Raw genomic sequence first — 17,614 nt, forward strand, 5'->3', positions numbered from 1 at the left:
CAGCTCCTTCACCTTGCTGCGCACATGGTCAGGAGTGCGGGCAGGGTGACCCCGGGTAGCCAGGCCGTCGGCCAGCCGAGCGAACGCATCCGCGTTCCGTCTCTTGCTCCCCATTACCTGGAGCACCTCCTCCTCGCTCCAGAGCCCCAGCAGGTCCCGCATCTCGGCCTCCGTCCAAGAGGGGCCCCGCTGCCGCTTTCCAGACTGCTTGGCCCTCTGGCTGGGCTGGCTGCCCTGGCTGCCCTTGGGGGGGGTCCCCTGGGGGCGCTGGGGGGGCTGCTGGGCTGCCATGGCTGCTGTCGGAGGCTGAGGTCTCTGCAGGCTCCTCGCCGCGTGTGCAGCCTGCAGCCTGCACGTTGCCACAGCCTCCTGCAGTCAGGGCGGGGGAGGGGCCCTTTAAGGGGCCGCTCCACGCGGCCACCAGTGAGCTGCGGGGCTGGAGAGAGCGTCTCTCAACCCCCCAGCTGATGGGCGCCATGGAGGACCCGTCAATTTCGACGTTGCGGGACGCGGATCGTCTACACTGTCCCTACTTCGACGTTCAACGTCGAAGTAGGGCGCTATTCCCATCCGCTCATGGGGTTAGCGACTTCGACGTCTCGCCGCCTAACGTCGAAGTTAACTTCGAAATAGCGCCCGACGCGTGTAGACGTGACGGGCGCTATTTCGAAGTTGGTGCCGCTACTTCGAAGTAGCGTGCACGTGTAGACGCAGCTAAGGGGTCACAGTGTCAGGGGGAAGAATTAAAAACTAAGTTGGTCACAGACAGTATATCTGCAGTTGCATGGGGTGGGGCAGGCGCAGCATGATCAATCTTCCAGGGGTCAATTTTGCCATGTGTGTGAAGACACAGTACAATTGATTTCTCTGGCCTTGACTGTCAACCCTGGTACTCCACGCTGATGTGTAGAGTAAGGGGCATCAGCACAAACCTGAATATCCCTGATCTACACCAGGGAACAAAGCCAATCCTGATATGTCAGTTCTATCTAGACTTATGTCATGGCTAGAATTGCGTATCTGGGATCAGCTTTGATCACTGGTATAGACCAGGTTTGAGGAGCACACTTTAAGGGCTGCCCTAAGGACTGAATGAATATTTATTTCAGCTGGGATAAGCAAAGACCACCCCTTTCAGACATGACTTTGTCAGGCTACTTTAAGCACAGAACTCAGTTTCACAATTATCTTGTAGTGATCAACAACTCAAAACAATCTTGATTATTATGCAGAACGTGGTTGATTCACACCCTTTGCCCACAGTATTATATACCATAGTCACTGGTATTATATATTGTGTGGGTGCAGCTGATGTAACACTTAAGCTATACCTACACAGCAGCATAGAATAAGACGAATAAACTATTCTGGAATAGTTTATTTTGAAATAACACTACCTCACACAAAAATGCATTTTGAAATAGCGCTTAGCTATTTCCAAATGAAGTGTCTACAGGCAAAGGATGTGTCTATACAGCATTCACCTTTTGGAGGACTGTAAATGAGGGAGATAAAAAATGCAAATGAAACACTGATTTACAAATTTTTCACTTCAATTGCATAATCTAGCATGATCACATTTCTGGAAGAGACTTTTCTGGAAACAAAAACAGTTGTGTAGACAGAGTTCCCTTGGAAGAAAAACCTTGTTTCCAGAAGAGCCCTTTTTCCTCAGTTCTTCAGGTATAAGGAAATTTTGAAGTCTGGGGTTTATTTTGAAGCACCTACACCTACATGGCCAGTTTGTGTTTCAAAAGCAGCTCTTGCGAAGTGCGACTGGCTGCCATTATGCTAATGAGGCACTGAGTATTCATATCAGCACCTCAGTAAACAGTTCTGATCCCTGTCATTTATGGGCTCCTTCCGAAAGGGAGGGGTAGTGTAGCTATGGCCTAGGATGTTATTTGGCAATAACGGGTGTAATTTAAAAATAACATTGTTGTGTAAACCTATACTTAGAGAGCTGCATATGGGACCCACAATGATAGCTAGGTTGAGAACCATTGTTCTAGTCCAATCGGGAGAGTCACCCCACAGGGCTTCAGTAGGTCTGCAGCCACAAAGACTCCCTGTCACCTGCTTGCCTGAATTCATAGGCATCATCTGAGAAAGTGAGCACACTTAATTTTTAGGAGTCCAATTAATATTTAATGTAACATGGGTAACTTGGACCTTATACAACCCAAAATAAATCAAAATTTGCTCATTGATATATATATATATATAGTGCAATCAGAACTGGGTTTTGACCAAACCTAGCTTCTTGTGTTAAGGCACAGGAAGGATTCTTTCTCCTCTCTCATAGCTTCACCTAAAACTACCATTTGATATAATTTATGAGGCCCTTTTACCTGGACAGCTGGACCCTGATTGGCCTCTGCCTGCTCCCATCCTTTCTAGCGCCTGGAGGGCCAAGTGTTGCTGGTTCCACCAGCAATTGACACAAGGAGTCTTTTCTGAACAATGCCTAAAGGGAATAGGGACTTGAACTTAGCTCTGATACCTCACAGTAGATGCCTAACCACTGGGCCTCTTCCCCCTGCCACTTCCTATTTAGCTGATTCCTCAGTTTTCACTCTTTCAATAATACTCCAGATCTGAAGAAGTGGGTCTTTCCCACAAAAGCTCATCACCTCATAAATAATATTGTTAGTCTCTGAGGTGTTACAGGACTTCTTACTTTGTTTTCTGAGACAGTGAGCCAAGGGATATTCTGATAGAGGACTGCCTCAGTGTCTTCCGTTAAAGCCATTCCACTGTGGCTAAATCATTTAAAATATTATTAGGGTAGGGGGAGCAGGTACTGTTTCTTCTCTTAGATGACTGCTCTAACCATCAGGCAACAGAATCATTCCCAGGCTTGCATCACACCCAAGTTTATTTGCAAATCTAGCTGTTAGTGACTGATCCTATGTTCACAGGGCTATACACTCTAATTGTATACACATTATGTTACGCATGTGCCTTTCTTACTGAATGCAATGGGATTTATGTACTTTTCTGATTGGAGCCTATGGCCTGCATGGAAATTATTTTAATAGATGTTCCAAATCCCACTGCAGACTCATTATCGTCAATGATATTTGGATCAGGTCATAAACGGTTTATAATATGGTAGCAAAAAAGAATAATCTGAACAGAAAAGAGGAAGGTTATTATTATTTTTTCTTTTTTTAATTGTACAACCATTTGATAGGGGTTAAAGCCTCATGTTTAAAGTTTAAGCCTGTAATGAATTACTTTAGTAAAACTATAAATCCCTAAAATGAAGCTTTATAACAGAAGTGCTGACAAAATCTTAACTAAAAGAGTACCAGTGGCCCTGCTACAACTATAAAATAACAAATCCTGTTTTGGAGGAACTTGCACAGTCCAGCTGTTTGTTCTGGTTTATTGAACTGGTGTTTTTCACTGAATTCATAGTTTATATGTTGCCTTGCTCTGTGTTGGTCGGTAAGCCAATAATAAGCGACATATGGGACTGGAGGGCACAGGGAACTGATTTGTCGTAAGGAGTATCTGAAGTGTCTGTATTTTGTTTCTTTACTCCCGTTTATGTTGCTGCTATTGTAAAGAGACTAGAAATTAAGTCTGTATATCTTTGCTATTTACTTACTGTACTGTAATAGCTACAATAATCAGTTAAGCAACCATATCCTGTCTCCGTGCAGATTTGTGTCTGCCAAAGTAATCAGGACAAGGCAGCATTCATAATACCTCACTCCATCAGAGAAGAGAAGGAGAATTAGTGCATGGTTGAATTTATCTGGAGGTATGTGGCATGGGAAGACCTCGGTGAAGTGACTATGAAGAATGGTCACCACACCCCTGGTGCAACATGCTGGCTCAGAACGTTGGTTTCAATAGGAGTGTTGGGTCTGGCTAGGGGCAGAACCAAAAGATTCCTGGTTTCATGGAGCCAGGAGGTAGAAAGTCTCTTCAGGAGATGTATGGAGTATCTGTACCCTGGGCACAACCAAAAGGACCCTAAGATGGAGTTTGGTGATGGAAAGGTGTGGGCAGGGCTGTCACTAAGGTGGATGTTGAGTCTTGGGCAACCACTACACCAGTGCCCTAGGTGCAGAGCCCAGGACAACACTCCCTGTGGCAGGCCCTGCCCTGCTCTACCCATTCCCTTAAGCCCTGGCCCTGCCCTACCCTGACTCCTACTGAATCCCTTTCCCTCAAGCAACATGAGCTTGGAGATTACTCCAACATGAGCTGGGAGATTACTGGGGGGTTTGACGTGGGCTAACAGCAGGGTTGGGCCTCTCTCCTGCATTTACTGCAGCAGTCTGCTTTACCCAGTCACCCTTCCAGTCTGCTACATTCCATTTCTCCGCACTTCCCCCAGACTCAGGGATGCACATGCCGCAGCCAGGGTAACTTGCCAGTGTCCTCTACTGCCCAGGTGTTTTAAATTACTCCAGGGCAGTAGGTAGGGTTGAGGATGTGAGGGGGGAGCGTGCAGAGCAGCAGTGTGGATTGGAGGATGCTGGGGACAGAGGCATCAGTCAGTGAGTTTTCATGAAGATTCCTGATACTAGAGCTTCACAGGCTCATGTAACCCACTGCTTACGCCCACGGAAGCATCTGTCTGGACATGCCCTGTTCGTAGGCCCTTTGGAGAATATCTGCACTGTTTCTATGGGCAAGTATCCCAGTCCTGCCCCTTGGGGCTATGTTAGAAGGCTTCATGATAGCACCTTCAAAATCATGGTGTAGACCTTTTGGCTGTTAAGCCTCCTACCCTCCCTCTCTGCTTTAGAGCTCAATTGTCAGAGCGCAAGCATGAGCTCATTAACACAAGTCTGTAGTCCCAGGTTGGAAAGCTTGAGCCTAATCAAGACAGCTGGGTGACTAATCCTGACTGGTGGGGGGCATAAGCAGAAAAGGCTGGAGCAGGGACAGTCTTTCAGAGCTATCTGGTAGCTGGGGATATCCCCCCACAAGGTAGTGACCAGGCATGGATTTTTACCTAATACACTCCCAGAGATAGCATCATTGGCACCGTCCCCCCACCTCACCATCTGACCCTGCCTACAACTCTCCCTACACTCCATGTGGCCCTACCTGGGGCCCTTCCCACTCATCCACATGTGGTTCTGTCCAAATCCCTCCCTAACTTGTCTCCACCTGACCTTCCCTAAATCTGCCCTTCCTCACCCCATGTGGTCTTTCCAGTAGCCACCCCATCTCCCCTATATCCCCACGTGGTCCTGCCTGGAGCCACCCACCCCACGTGGCCCTCTGGTCTGTGTTGCATACTTTGTCATGTAACCTGACTCTAGGAAGTCTGCTGTGCCTTCAGTTGGGGAAAAAAAGCACCTGTCTTCTAGTTGTTTGCCACTGCCTGCTGGAGCAATCATTCTCAGTCAGATCAGGCTGTTCTGGTGCCACAGGAAGGTGAAAGGCAGAGCTGAAGCACATTGGGTTTTTTGGTGGAAAAAAATTCTGCATCTCACAGCCAAGAGTTCTGCACATGTTGCAAACATCATCTAAGTGGGGGAGGCACAAGGGCCCACACATAGCTTGTGGGGCATTTTGGCAGGCAGCAGGACTGATTAGGAGGCTTGCTGCCTCCCAAGAACTCCTGAGCAGGGTGACCAATGGCAGCAGGGCGGCAAAAAGGATGAAATAACTTAACTCATTACATTAAAAAACCTCAGCAACAGGTAGCTGAAAATAACTCAAATCGACTATAAAATTACATATTTAGCAAAGCTCCTAAGACACCAGCTCCTCAGGCACATGCCTACCGTGCCTAATTGCAAATCTGGCTCTGGTAGCAACCTTGAGTAGACAGGAGTGGGTGCTTTCATTAGGAGTCTTTATACCTGCCTTGGAGTCACCTGGTTAGGCCTTTGTGGGTTACTTAGGACTCTGACAAATATTGACAGGTCAGGCTCTGAGCACCCAGGCTCAGAGATGACTCATCAGGCTCAGAACACTTATCACTCTCCCAAACACAGGCCTTTCCCCCTTCTTCCTATCCAACCACTGAAGCATTTTCAATGGAAAGGGTAGCTTTCTGGCTCCTCAGGGGGTCCATGCACTTCAGGCCAATAACTGAAGGGTGAGGTGGACTTGGGTTTTAGCATGAGGAAGAGCTAGTGTGGCTTTCACTGCACAATTGTCTGCCCAGGAACGCGCACTGTCTTGATCATGGAGAACATTCATCCCTTTGCCTCTCTGAATGAAGTCTTTCTGACAACAAACTAAGGAGGAAAGTCATTGTGCATTTTCAGATGCTGTGAAATCCCTACAATTCAAATATAAAAGATATATCTGAAGTGTACACACCACACACAAACATCATCTTTCCCACATTATGCAGGCTGAAATATAGATATGCTGCCTACCACATGGAATATTGTTTGGCATGGTGTAGAATTTTTATTCAGTTATGTGTTATTCTCTACTGCAGTAAGTTTTCATTCAAAATAAACATATCTTAGCTCAATACTTAACTTCTTGTCAGGTTAACCATTGATAGATAGCACTGACATCCAATTTTCAGTGTATTTCTTTAGTGTAGATACTTGGAGGTGGCTACGTATCCTAGGCCGTGTCTACACTTGGCAAAAATTTCAAAAGGGCCATGCTAATGGCCAAATCTGAGAACACTAATGAGCTGCTGAAATGAATATTCAGAACCTCATTAGCATGCTGCTGGCTGCCGCACTGTAAAAGTGCCATGTTTCAATTGTATGCAGCTCGTCCACACGGGGCCGTTTTCAAAAGGACCCCACAAACATCAAAATCCCCTCATTCCTGTCAGCTGATTTTGATGTTTGCAGGGTCCTTTTGAAAAGGGTCCCATGTAGACAAGCCATGTGCAATTGAAACATGATACTTTTGAAGTGCTGTGGCCAGCAGCATGCTAAAGAGGTGCTGAATCTTCATTTCAGTGCCTCATTAGTATTCTCAGATTTGGCCATTAGCATGGCCCTTTCAAAATTTTGACCCAGGGTAGACACAGCCCTATAGTCCCTACGTGGTGCTGTACAATTTGAATAAAAAAAACATCATTAGGTAGAAAACAATGTTCTTTTACTTGGTAGGTAAGATGCAAGCCAGGGACTGAGTCAAACCCAGTCAGTACTAAAGATTATGTATAGTATTAAAACAACAAAAAAATGCGTTTTAAAGCAATGTTGGAAACTACAGCTGATGACATCACTAGGACTTCAAGTGGTAGCTGGAAAAAGTCACCATTGGCCTTCTGATTTAGTAATGTCAACATCCTTATTTAGACTTGCACAGATAAAAATGGCTGTAGTGGGAACATCTACACATAACAGGCAGGCTTTCTCAATGTTCCATTACTTTTGGTTGAACACTCTTATATATATTTTATGCCTTGATTGTCAGTTTTCAGAATGGAGAGAGATAACTAGTGGTATCCTGAGTGTCTGTACTGGGATGAATACTATTCAAAATATTCAAAAATTATCTGGAGAAAGGGATAAATAGTGAGGTGGCAAAAATTACAGATACTACAAAATTGCTTAAGGTGTCTATGCCCAAAGCAGACTATGAAGAGTCTCAAAAAGGATCTCATAACTTAAGTGACTGGGTAATAAAATGGCATATGAAAATAGCTTATTTGAAAGAATAATCCCAGCTATACATGTAAAATGATGGGGTCTAAATTATCTGATTCTACCCGAGAGAGAGAGAGAGATCTTGGAGTCATTATGGACAGTTCTCTGAAAACATCTACTCAGTGTGCAGAAGAAGTAAAAAAAAATGTTGAGAATCCTTAAGAAAGGGATCAATAATAAGACCGAGAATATCTTTTTTGCTTCTGAGTAAATCCATGGTATGCCCATATCTTGAATACTGTGTTCAGCTCTGGTCGCCTCATTTCAAAATAGATATTTTGGAATTGGAAAAGGTTCCAAAAAGGGAAATAAAATTATTAGGAGTCTAGAATGGCTGCCATATGAGGACAGATTAATAAGACTAGGACATTTCTGCTTGAAAAATAGACTACTAAAGGTGGGAATATGATAGAGCTTTATAAAATCGTGACTGGTGTAGAAAAAGTGAATGAAGTAGAGATATTTATTCCTTGCCTGAACATAAGATCTGGGACTCACCAAATGAAATTAGTAGGTAAAACAAACAAAAAGGAGTACTTCTTCACACAACACGCATTCAATGTGTGGAACTCCTTGCCAGAGGATGTTATGGATGCCAAGACTATAATAGGTTTCAAAAAAGAACTAGAGAAATTCATGGAGAAGAGGCCCATTAATGGCTATTAGTCAGGATGGGCAAGGATGCCCAGAACCTGTTTGTTAAAAGCTGAGAATGGGTAACAGGGCATGGGTTATTTGATTTTCACCTGTCTTGTTCATTGCAACTGGGACACCTGGCATTGGCCACTGTCAGAAAAGGACTACTGGTCTAGATGGACCTTTGGTCTGACCTAGTGTGGCTGTTTCTATGTAGAATGTTACTCAGAAGACCCTCGTTCAAGTCCTTGCTGTCCCCACGAATTTCTTTACGTTGTTGGGCAAGTCTTGCTGTGCTTCTTTTCCCCATCTTTAAAATGGGGATAACAACACTGCCTGTCAGGGTATTTGGAGGTTAAATATAAACAATTGTGAGCTATTCATATATGATAGAAAACTAATGGGTAGGGGGAGTCAGTGTGAAATCAGTTAGAAATAAATCAGTAGTGAAACACAGTCACTGCATTGGGTACTACAGACCTTTACTTCAGACACAGGAAGAGTACTGAAAGTTGTGCATATTAGAAAGGAGAAGTGGAAGAGCTGCACATTTTAACACTGGGTATTAAAGAAATGAGAGATTAATTCAGGGGTGTTTTAACCTCTTATGGAGTTTAACCTCTGAAGCAGTTCATTTCTTAGAACCAGTGCAAAGTTTCCAAACTTTATTTTTAATATGAGATCCTTGAATTTTCCAAAGGTGACTGACTTAAAAAAAGCATTTATTTTCAAGCTCCTGCTGTTAACTCTTGCAGCTTTATCATGCATCTCACCAAGTGTGCTTGATTTTTAGTATTTTTCCTAAAGCTACAACATCTGAAGTCCTCAGATCTCTGTTATCATTTAAAAATGCTTTCCGTCATCATAGTTGTGGAGAAAAACCTTGAAAATGTGAACAATTTGGGTTAAAAACAACAACTAAAAAATCCCACAAGGCTATTAAAATGAACCAAAATAAAAAGAACCAGATATCTATTATTTTAAAAAGTTCAGTGATTTTTAAAACGAACTCTTGATGTGCTTTTGTTTTTGTTTTTGAAAGCTGATTCAAGGTGTTGTGTCTTAAGGCTGCTCAATATTGGTAGAATGTCAGAGAGAGAAGAAATCCACAAAGTCAGACCAACACCTATGAGATGGTCATAGATGGTATCTATATTGGGCTAAATGCTGCTCTCTATTATACGGACATAAATCCTGATTAACTCTGTTGATGGCAGTGGAGTTGATATGGATTTACATGAGTATAATGGAAAATAGAAGGTGTGTGTTGATTTATTTTTTCATTCAAGTGTTTCTCTCCTTCTTTTTGACAGACTCTCACTGTTCCTTTTTCATTGACTCCAGCTCTACTTCATTTTTCACCTTGCTGTTTTGCTAATGTTTTCCTTTCTCCCCACCATCTGCTCTTTTGACTCTCTCCTAAGTGCAGTGCAAGCCCAAGAACAGTGGGGTCGTAGTTGATCTTTCTAACTCACAGTGGTCAAGTGATTTTGAAATCAGATACAGAGAACTCACCCAGCAGTAGTAGAGACTCTGTAAAACTGACTGATATTACAAAGTTAATCTCACTATGTGCCTTTTGATTCATCATCTATACTTTGAGAAGCCTCTTGATTTAAAGGCTCTCAATATCCTCTTTCCATGGCCATGAGCACCAATTATAAATATTACTTTGAAAATACCAAGATTGCTCAACAGTCTGCCAAGTAATCAGGCGTTTCAGTGTGCACACCAATTTGCTGCATTCCTATAACAGAACGTCAAGGGCAGACATACCATATCATATTTAACACTAAAAGGGTTGGGGTTTCCTTAGCAGACATCCCCCCACTTTCTGAATTTTACCTCTACATTTTAATACAGAAAACTAAAGAGGAGAGAGCAGCTGCAAACCATTCATTATTCCTAAAGTCACATTAAAACTACACAATAGGCTTAGGTGTTGTGTTATGTGATAGAACACAAATAATATACCACAGCCATCCTGCTTTTACTACAGTCATTGGCACAACATCCATTGACTTCCCAAGAGGTAATATTCACCATTGGTACAAAGGAGCAACCTTGAGTCCCAAAATAGTGCTTAAATGGAGCTTTTAGATCTAGTGCCAGTCCTCTGTGCAGGATGATTTAAGATCTTCCTGGATAATCTAATCTACTAGCAAATAGCAGAGAATATTTTGCCGTGTGTTTCTGCTAGCAAATATTTTGTGTTTTCTAATCTTTCCATTAACCAATTAAATTGACATGCAGTTTTATTTTTGTCCTTAGGAAGGTACTAAAATATGCCATCTATTCTATTAAAGATAGAAGCAAATGTAAGTGAATGGTTACACTCACATTCCTTCATTAATTTTTCAGCATCGGTCATTTATCTCAACTTTGGACATGTCCCCAAAGCAGGTAATTCACACACTTGTTTAATTCACATGAATAGCATGGTATTTGGAGCATTCAGCTTTTTGCTTTGCTGGTGACATCTGTTGCTTATTGGTCAAACTTTCAAAGGTTGCCACTTAAGCTGCATCTGGAAAGTATATGTGTGAACTAGTTTGCATGGAAAATTGACATTTGCTTGCAGATAGTTTGTGTTCACAAACTGTTAATTAGTCATGGAGACAAATCCTTAGTGTTAAACACATGGGCTTTGAGAATGAAGTTGATGCGCAGCATTTTTCAGACATCATGAAAATTTGACTCTGTATAATCAAACAATTTAACAAGGCACTATTATAATTTTATTATTGATCATGGTAATGGTATTACAAGTGCCATTGCTACAGATCCTAAATAAAGAGCAGGGCCCACAGATTCCAGGCATTGTATACATAACAAGAGGCAGTCCACATTCCAGGAGTTTATGTTGTAAATGCACAAATAAAAAAGGTGGGAGAAAGGAAATGTTATTCCCAATTTTAAATATGAAACTGAGAGACAGAGAGGGAAAGTTATTTGTCTGAGGTCATCCAGATGTCCTGAATTCTGGGTCAGGTTAAGAGTTTAATGTCAGACTATGGAGGACATCAACATCACACAGCACCATCACATTAAACCCAACATCTGAAATTAGATAAAAAGTATTACAGCCCACTGGAAAATTAACTATTATGTGCTATGGACAGAGAATAGGAGAGACTGAGTTGTACGGTGCTCAAGGTCCCTGCAATGGCTGGGAAATAACTGGGTCAGATGTACCCAGCTAATCCTACCAAGTAGGGCACTTACCACAGAGTAAGAAAAAGCCCCCATGTTACTGCCAATCTGAGATGGGGCAATATGTTTTTGCAGCTTCCTATGTGATGATTAATTAGACCCTTTGAGCAAGAAGCAGCCTGCCATATACCCAAGAAAGAGTATGCTCACTGCCACTGCCCCATCCTATGCAATATCCCATCTCCAGCCATGGCCATCCCTGATACTGCAAAGCACGAGATAAAAATATGTTGATGGGACAAAAGTCCCTCCTGGTCTGTGCAGGCAACCTCCTGAAAACCTGAAGTGTGAGCTTATAGGAACATATGAGATAAACCAGAGGTGAGGCCCAGGTCTGCTGAGCTTAACATCAAGGTATATCTTCCTATTTATCAAATCATTAATAAAGTAACTGTTGCTGTGGGGGATTGCTGCTGACTTTCACTACTTTGAATTCATGCCAACTTTCTAGTAGTTTTGCGGTTCCAAGTCCTTCCAGTTAGCCCATTTTCACTAAGTCGTCTGAAGTGGATGGGACTGGCCAGCACACTCAGTGCCCTGAGAAACATTTTACAGCAAATGTGAAATTCTCTTCCTTTCAGTAAAATCTGGTCCAAGATTGAAAGATTGTGAGGGTGTTACTGAGAAGGGGAGCATTTAAAAACTTGCTTGAGGAATGCTTCTAATTAATTTGCTGTGCCTGATTTGCAGCAACAATTGTACATTGGTTCCAGAGATGGATTGGTTCAGCTCTTTCTGCACAGATGTGACACTTATGGGAAGTATTGTGCAGAGTGCTGCCTTGCCAGAGACCCATACTGTGCTTGGGTTGGAAATTCATGCTCCAGATATGCACCAACTTCTAAATGGTAAGAACATGTATACAGCTCCTATGGAAAAATCCATCCAGTCAGGTACTCTGCATAAAGGGCTTCAGAGCTTCCCACTGAGTTTCTATGGCAGAGGAAAAAAAAATGTTGCCCTTTTTCAGCATGTTGCTTATGTAAACTGCTGATATAACTGTGTCCATGTTTTACTGGGAGTGCTATGAAAACCGTGCAACACTGTAATTTGAATGGTGATAACTGCGCTAGTGCATTTAACATAAGAAGATATGTGTACTTATTGTTATTCTGTGGGTGTGTCTACACTAGCCAGCTACTTCAAAGTAGCTGGCACAACGTCGAAATAGCATGCGTCACGTCTACACGCACCATGTGCTATTTCAACGTTGAAATCGACATTAGGTGGCGAGATGTCGAAATCGCTATTCCCATCCAAAGATGGGAATAGCACCCTACTTCGACGTTGGACGTCAAAGTAGGGCATGTGTAGATGATCCGCGTCCTGCTACTTCGAAATAGCAAGGTCCGCCATGGCGGCAATCAGCTGTTAGACAGAGATATGCTGTCCAGCCCCTGAGTGGCTCTATGATCTCTGCACCCAGCAGTTCTTAAAGCTTCATGGACCCAGAAACCCCGTAGCAGGAAGCTGACACCGTGCAGGCAGCAGCCGTTCCATGAGGTGCCCCTGCACAGGCCTGACAGAGACCATGGCAGCAAGCCAGCCTCCCAAGCGCCCCCAGAGCTGCCCCCCCGGGGCCTTCCCAGGGCTTCCAGGCCTCCAGCTGGCCAGGTAGGAAGCAGGGCCCCTCCTGGACTGACTCTGAGCTCCGTGACCTGCTGGGGCTCTGGGGTGAGGAGGAGGTGCTGCACATCATGGGGAGCAAGCGGCGGAACGCGGAGGTGTTTGCCCAGCTGGCCGAGGGCCTGGCTGCCCGGGGTCACCCTGCCCGCACTCCTGACCACATCAGGAGGAAGGTCAAGGAGTTGCGGCAGGGTTACTCCTGGGCCCGGGACTCGGCCAGCCGGCCTGGGGCTGCTCCCGCCGCTTGCCCCTATTACCGGGAGCTCTGGGCTATCCTGGGCCCCCGAGGCACCTCCTCCCCCACAGCCACCTTTGACACCACGGCTGACGAGCCCTAGCAGGCCTCGGAACCAGGGTCGGGTCTGGAGGCCAGACCTGGACCCGTAGGGCTAGAGCCAGGACCCTCTGCCCCGGCCATGCAGTGGTCCAGTGAGGAGGGGGAGCTTGTGCTGGACATCCCATCCTACAGTTCCAGCCGGGCATCTGCTAGATGGGCCTCTCCTGACCCTGGCAGTGGACCATCGGGTACGTATTCCACAGGGCACAGACCCCCAGAGCATGGGGTGGGGGCACCACTTGACTGGGGGCCCCCCACATCCCCACAAGACCCCAGCCTCCCATGGCCTGGGCAGACCATGGCCCAGGGATGGTGCCAGAGCCACCAGTGCCCAGCAGCACCTCCACCCATGGACAGTGCTGTGCCCCACCCCCGGTGGGAGGTGAGAGGGGCGGACCACTGGAAGGGGCCACCCACAGGATCCCTGCATGCACCAATGCGGAATGGGGGGAGACCAGAGCCCTTGTGGGGATAGGGGTGGGCCGTGGGTCAGGGCTGGGTACTCACAGCCTCCCTCCCCTCTTTCCCCCTATTTCTGCCCCTTTCCCCCTATTTCTGCAGCTGCCCCATCCGTGGTTCCTGACAGCCCCCCAGACCCCCGGACCACCAAAGCCCAGTGTCACTGCCTGCACCAGGATGGGCCCACCCCCACCGGGGCCAGAGGTGCACCATTCAGGACTCTGAGGTGCCTGCTGTCCTCCGGCGCCAAGCAGACATCATGGAGCGGAGACCCCAATTCAAGGAGGTCTGGTGGGATTTTATGGCCAACTTTAACCGGGTGGCCGCCACGTTCAAGGAGTTGGTGGCCTGGCTGCACCCCCCCCCGATGTCCTCTGTCCTGCCCTCCCTGCCGCCCCACCTGATGTCCCTCCTGCTGCCCCACCCACCAGCTCCGCAGGGCAGGATCCCACTAGGGCCAATGACTGGGCCAAGAACCCGCCTTGGCCATACCTCCCTGTCCTCCCGGCCCCCAGCTGGCCTTGCTGGGGACCCTGGCTCGGGGGGAACCAGCCACCTGAACACAGCGGGGGTCGCACCCTTCCATCCCAGTCCCTGAATGATGGGCCGATGTGTGGCCTGCCCACATCTCCCCCGTGTACATACTTGTCCCCGCCCTGTATATAGTTATTTATAGTTGACCCCACTGTATATAGTTTATTATAGGTGTCCCCACCTGTATATAGTTATTTTCAGTGATGCTGTTTTATGGTTTATATGCACAACAGAGGCGAATTTTTTGGTTATTTCAATAATGACAGTTTTATTTTTCAAAAAACCCGTGTCCCGTGTGCTTTTGGTAAGGGTGGGGTGTGGGTGCTGGGGTGGGGTGCAGGGATGGCCTGGGTGGTGCTCACTAGGCCCCCTGTTCAAAGTACTCCCACAGGGCCTCCCAGACCCGGACCCTGTCCTGGTGGTCCTGGTGGCTAGGGGCAGCGGCTGGCTGGGGGGTAGGCTGTTCCAGCCTCCAGTGCCCAGCCCTGCATGAAGGCCTCCCTCTTGCTTTCCATCAGGTTGTGGAATGTGCAGCAGGCACCCACAACCTGGGGGATGTTTTGGAGGTCCAGGTCTAGACATGCCAGGAGGCAACACCACCAGCCCTTCAGGCACCCGAAGGCCCGCTCAACCACTTGGCGGGCATGGTTGAGTTAGGCGTTGTAGCTCTGCTGGCTAGCATTGATGTGGCCTACATAGGGCCACATAAGCCAGGGCTGGAGAAGATAAGCCTCATCCCCCACAAGGCAGAGGGGTATGGTGGTATCCCCCAGAAAGATCTCCCTCTGGGGGATGTAGGTCCCCACCTCCAGTCGGCAGCATAGTCCCAAATTCTGGAAAATGTGAGCATCATGGGTACAGCCGGGTCAGCCCACGTATACATCCTGGAAGCGGCCACAGCCTTCCACCTTGGCCTGCAGGACCACATAGTGATAGCCCTTCCTGTTGATATAGCACCCACCACTGTGGTCTGGGGCGCGGCTGGGGATGTGGGTCCCATCAAGGGCTCCAAAGCATTTGGGGAGTCCCATGGCAGCGAATCTCTCAACGGCAGTGTCCAAGTCCCCAACTCAGATGACTTTCTTCAGCAGCAGGGAATTGAGTACACGCATCACCTGTGGGGAGGGAACATGGGTGCCTGTGAGGGTATGCAGAGTGTGTCCCCTGACCTGGGCCCCCATCACCTGGGCCACCCTTCCCAGTGGGTTTAGACCCAGGCCTCCTTACCTCCATCAGGACAGCCCCGACTTTGGCCTTGCCAACGCCAAACTGCTGGCCCATGGAGCAGTAGCCATCTGGAGTGGCCAGCTTCCAGACAGCTATTGTGACCCTTTTCTCCACGGTGAGGGCATGCCACATCCGGGTGTCGTGGTGCCTCAGTGCAGGGGCAAGCCACTGGCAGAGCTCCATGAAGGTCTGCTGGTTCATGCAGAAGTTCCTCAGCCACTGTTCATCCTTCCATTGCCCCATAACCAGGTGCTCCCACCACTCGGTGCTGGAGGGGTAGCTCCAGTGTTGGCAGGGCACCTGGCAGGGTGGGAGAAGGAGGGCCCAATGGTCCGGGGCATCTCTTTGTGCCCCTGGGGAGGGCTCCCATTCCAGAAGCTGCTGGGTGGCTGCCCAGTCAGCATCTAGCAGGGCGCCTGCTCCGCAGGAGGCGGCTTGGAGGGCTTCCAGCTGCTGCTGGACAACCATGTCTGCGGGCTCAAGGTCTGCGAAGCTTGTGTCCGCAACGCAGGGCTCATGCAGTGCAGGCTGGATATGTCTGAGAGGGGCCCGTTAAGGGAGTGGCTTGCAGCCGCCCCGGAAGGGCTAGTCTGCTCTGTGACTTCGTCCGCGGCCTTTCTTGGCCCCTTATTTCGAAAGATGGAGCTTGTGAGTGTGGACGCTCTGCATCTCCTTTGGGGGAGGCGCCTTTCAACGTTCCCCATTGCTACTTCGACATTAAACATCGACGGCACCAGCCCTGGAGGACATGTAGATGATAAGAGTCAAAGTAGCCTATTTCAATGTTCTTACTTCAAAATAGGCTACTTCGACGTAGTGTCCTAGTGTAGATGTAGCCTACATGTTTTAACCTCCCGAGTTATGAGGCTAAGAGCTAGCTAGTTGCTAGCTCAGTGCGAGCATGAAAAGGAGGGAAGTGATTCAAGGAACCTTCCATACTTGTGCCCGTGCAATAGAGCCTGTCATGCTCACAGTGGGAGGTGTGACTCTCACATGATACCCCTGGATGGGCCATCAGCAACAGGAACAGGAAGGGTAAGCTGCTGCTGTTTGAGCTAAGAGATCCAGGTCACAGGGCTGAAGTGCTGTGGAGTTTAGGTACCTTGGCTATCAATGAAAAGAGACACAGGGTGTGTTGGTATTGTTTATACAAACACTGTGCTGAGCTAATGCCAACTGCAGCACCTGCCTCCCAAAACAGAAAAGACCCTGAGGACATACCTGGACTCTTTCTGTGTCAGATGGATGGAGTGCATGCTGCACTCTAAAAGGCTAATACAGTGACTTAGTTGGTGTTTGCTTCTGCTACTAGCATTCTGACTGGGTAGACCAGAATTTTTCAGGTCTTGCTACTATTCCAAGGCTCCTCTTCACCTTCTAGTTTCCACCTTTGGTGAAACTGTCTAGTGGGCAGTCCTTAAAATGAGAGCCAATAACCAATTGTTCAGTTTGCTGGCAGCTCCCAAACACTGAGATACAATTTAGATTGAATCAGAAGATTATCAAATGTTCCCCCACCCACCCACACAAATTCTTTTTTGGCTGAAACCGATTTTTTCAGCATGTAAACTATTTATCTGAAATATGTTGCCCAGCTCTACAAATAATAAGGACCCATGGTTGATGTCTATGGTGGGAGTTTTGCTTCTTTGAGGCCTGCAGTCCTGGGCTTAAATGATTGAATGAACTATTACAGCAAGTGAATTAAGGATTATTGTGTTGTGGAACCATATACATTTCACCCTAGGCCAAAGTGAACTAGAATAAATTCAGAGAAATGTCCATGAGAAGGGAAATAGAAAACATATGATTGATGACCATGTTATGCACCCCTAGGACTGCTGATAGCTGTAGTGTTTTCCTTCCCCTGCATGGGGAGGCAGAGAATGAGGGCTAGTTCCTGACCCCTAGGTTGGTGGATAAGGCAAAGAATTTTGGGAGCAAGGCACCAGAAGAAGAGGGAGCTGTTTGACCT

The 17,614-nt window shown here is 46.9% G+C and overlaps 1 pseudogene; it reads left to right on the forward strand.

Annotated features, from left to right (window-relative positions):
- LOC142019768 (semaphorin-3D-like) overlaps window positions 1-17,614 on the forward strand; it is a 97,668-nt pseudogene that overhangs the window by 60,116 nt on the left and 19,938 nt on the right.

This window comes from Carettochelys insculpta, chromosome 1, assembly GCF_033958435.1.
Source record: "Carettochelys insculpta isolate YL-2023 chromosome 1, ASM3395843v1, whole genome shotgun sequence".
Taxonomy (NCBI): domain Eukaryota; kingdom Metazoa; phylum Chordata; order Testudines; family Carettochelyidae; genus Carettochelys; species Carettochelys insculpta.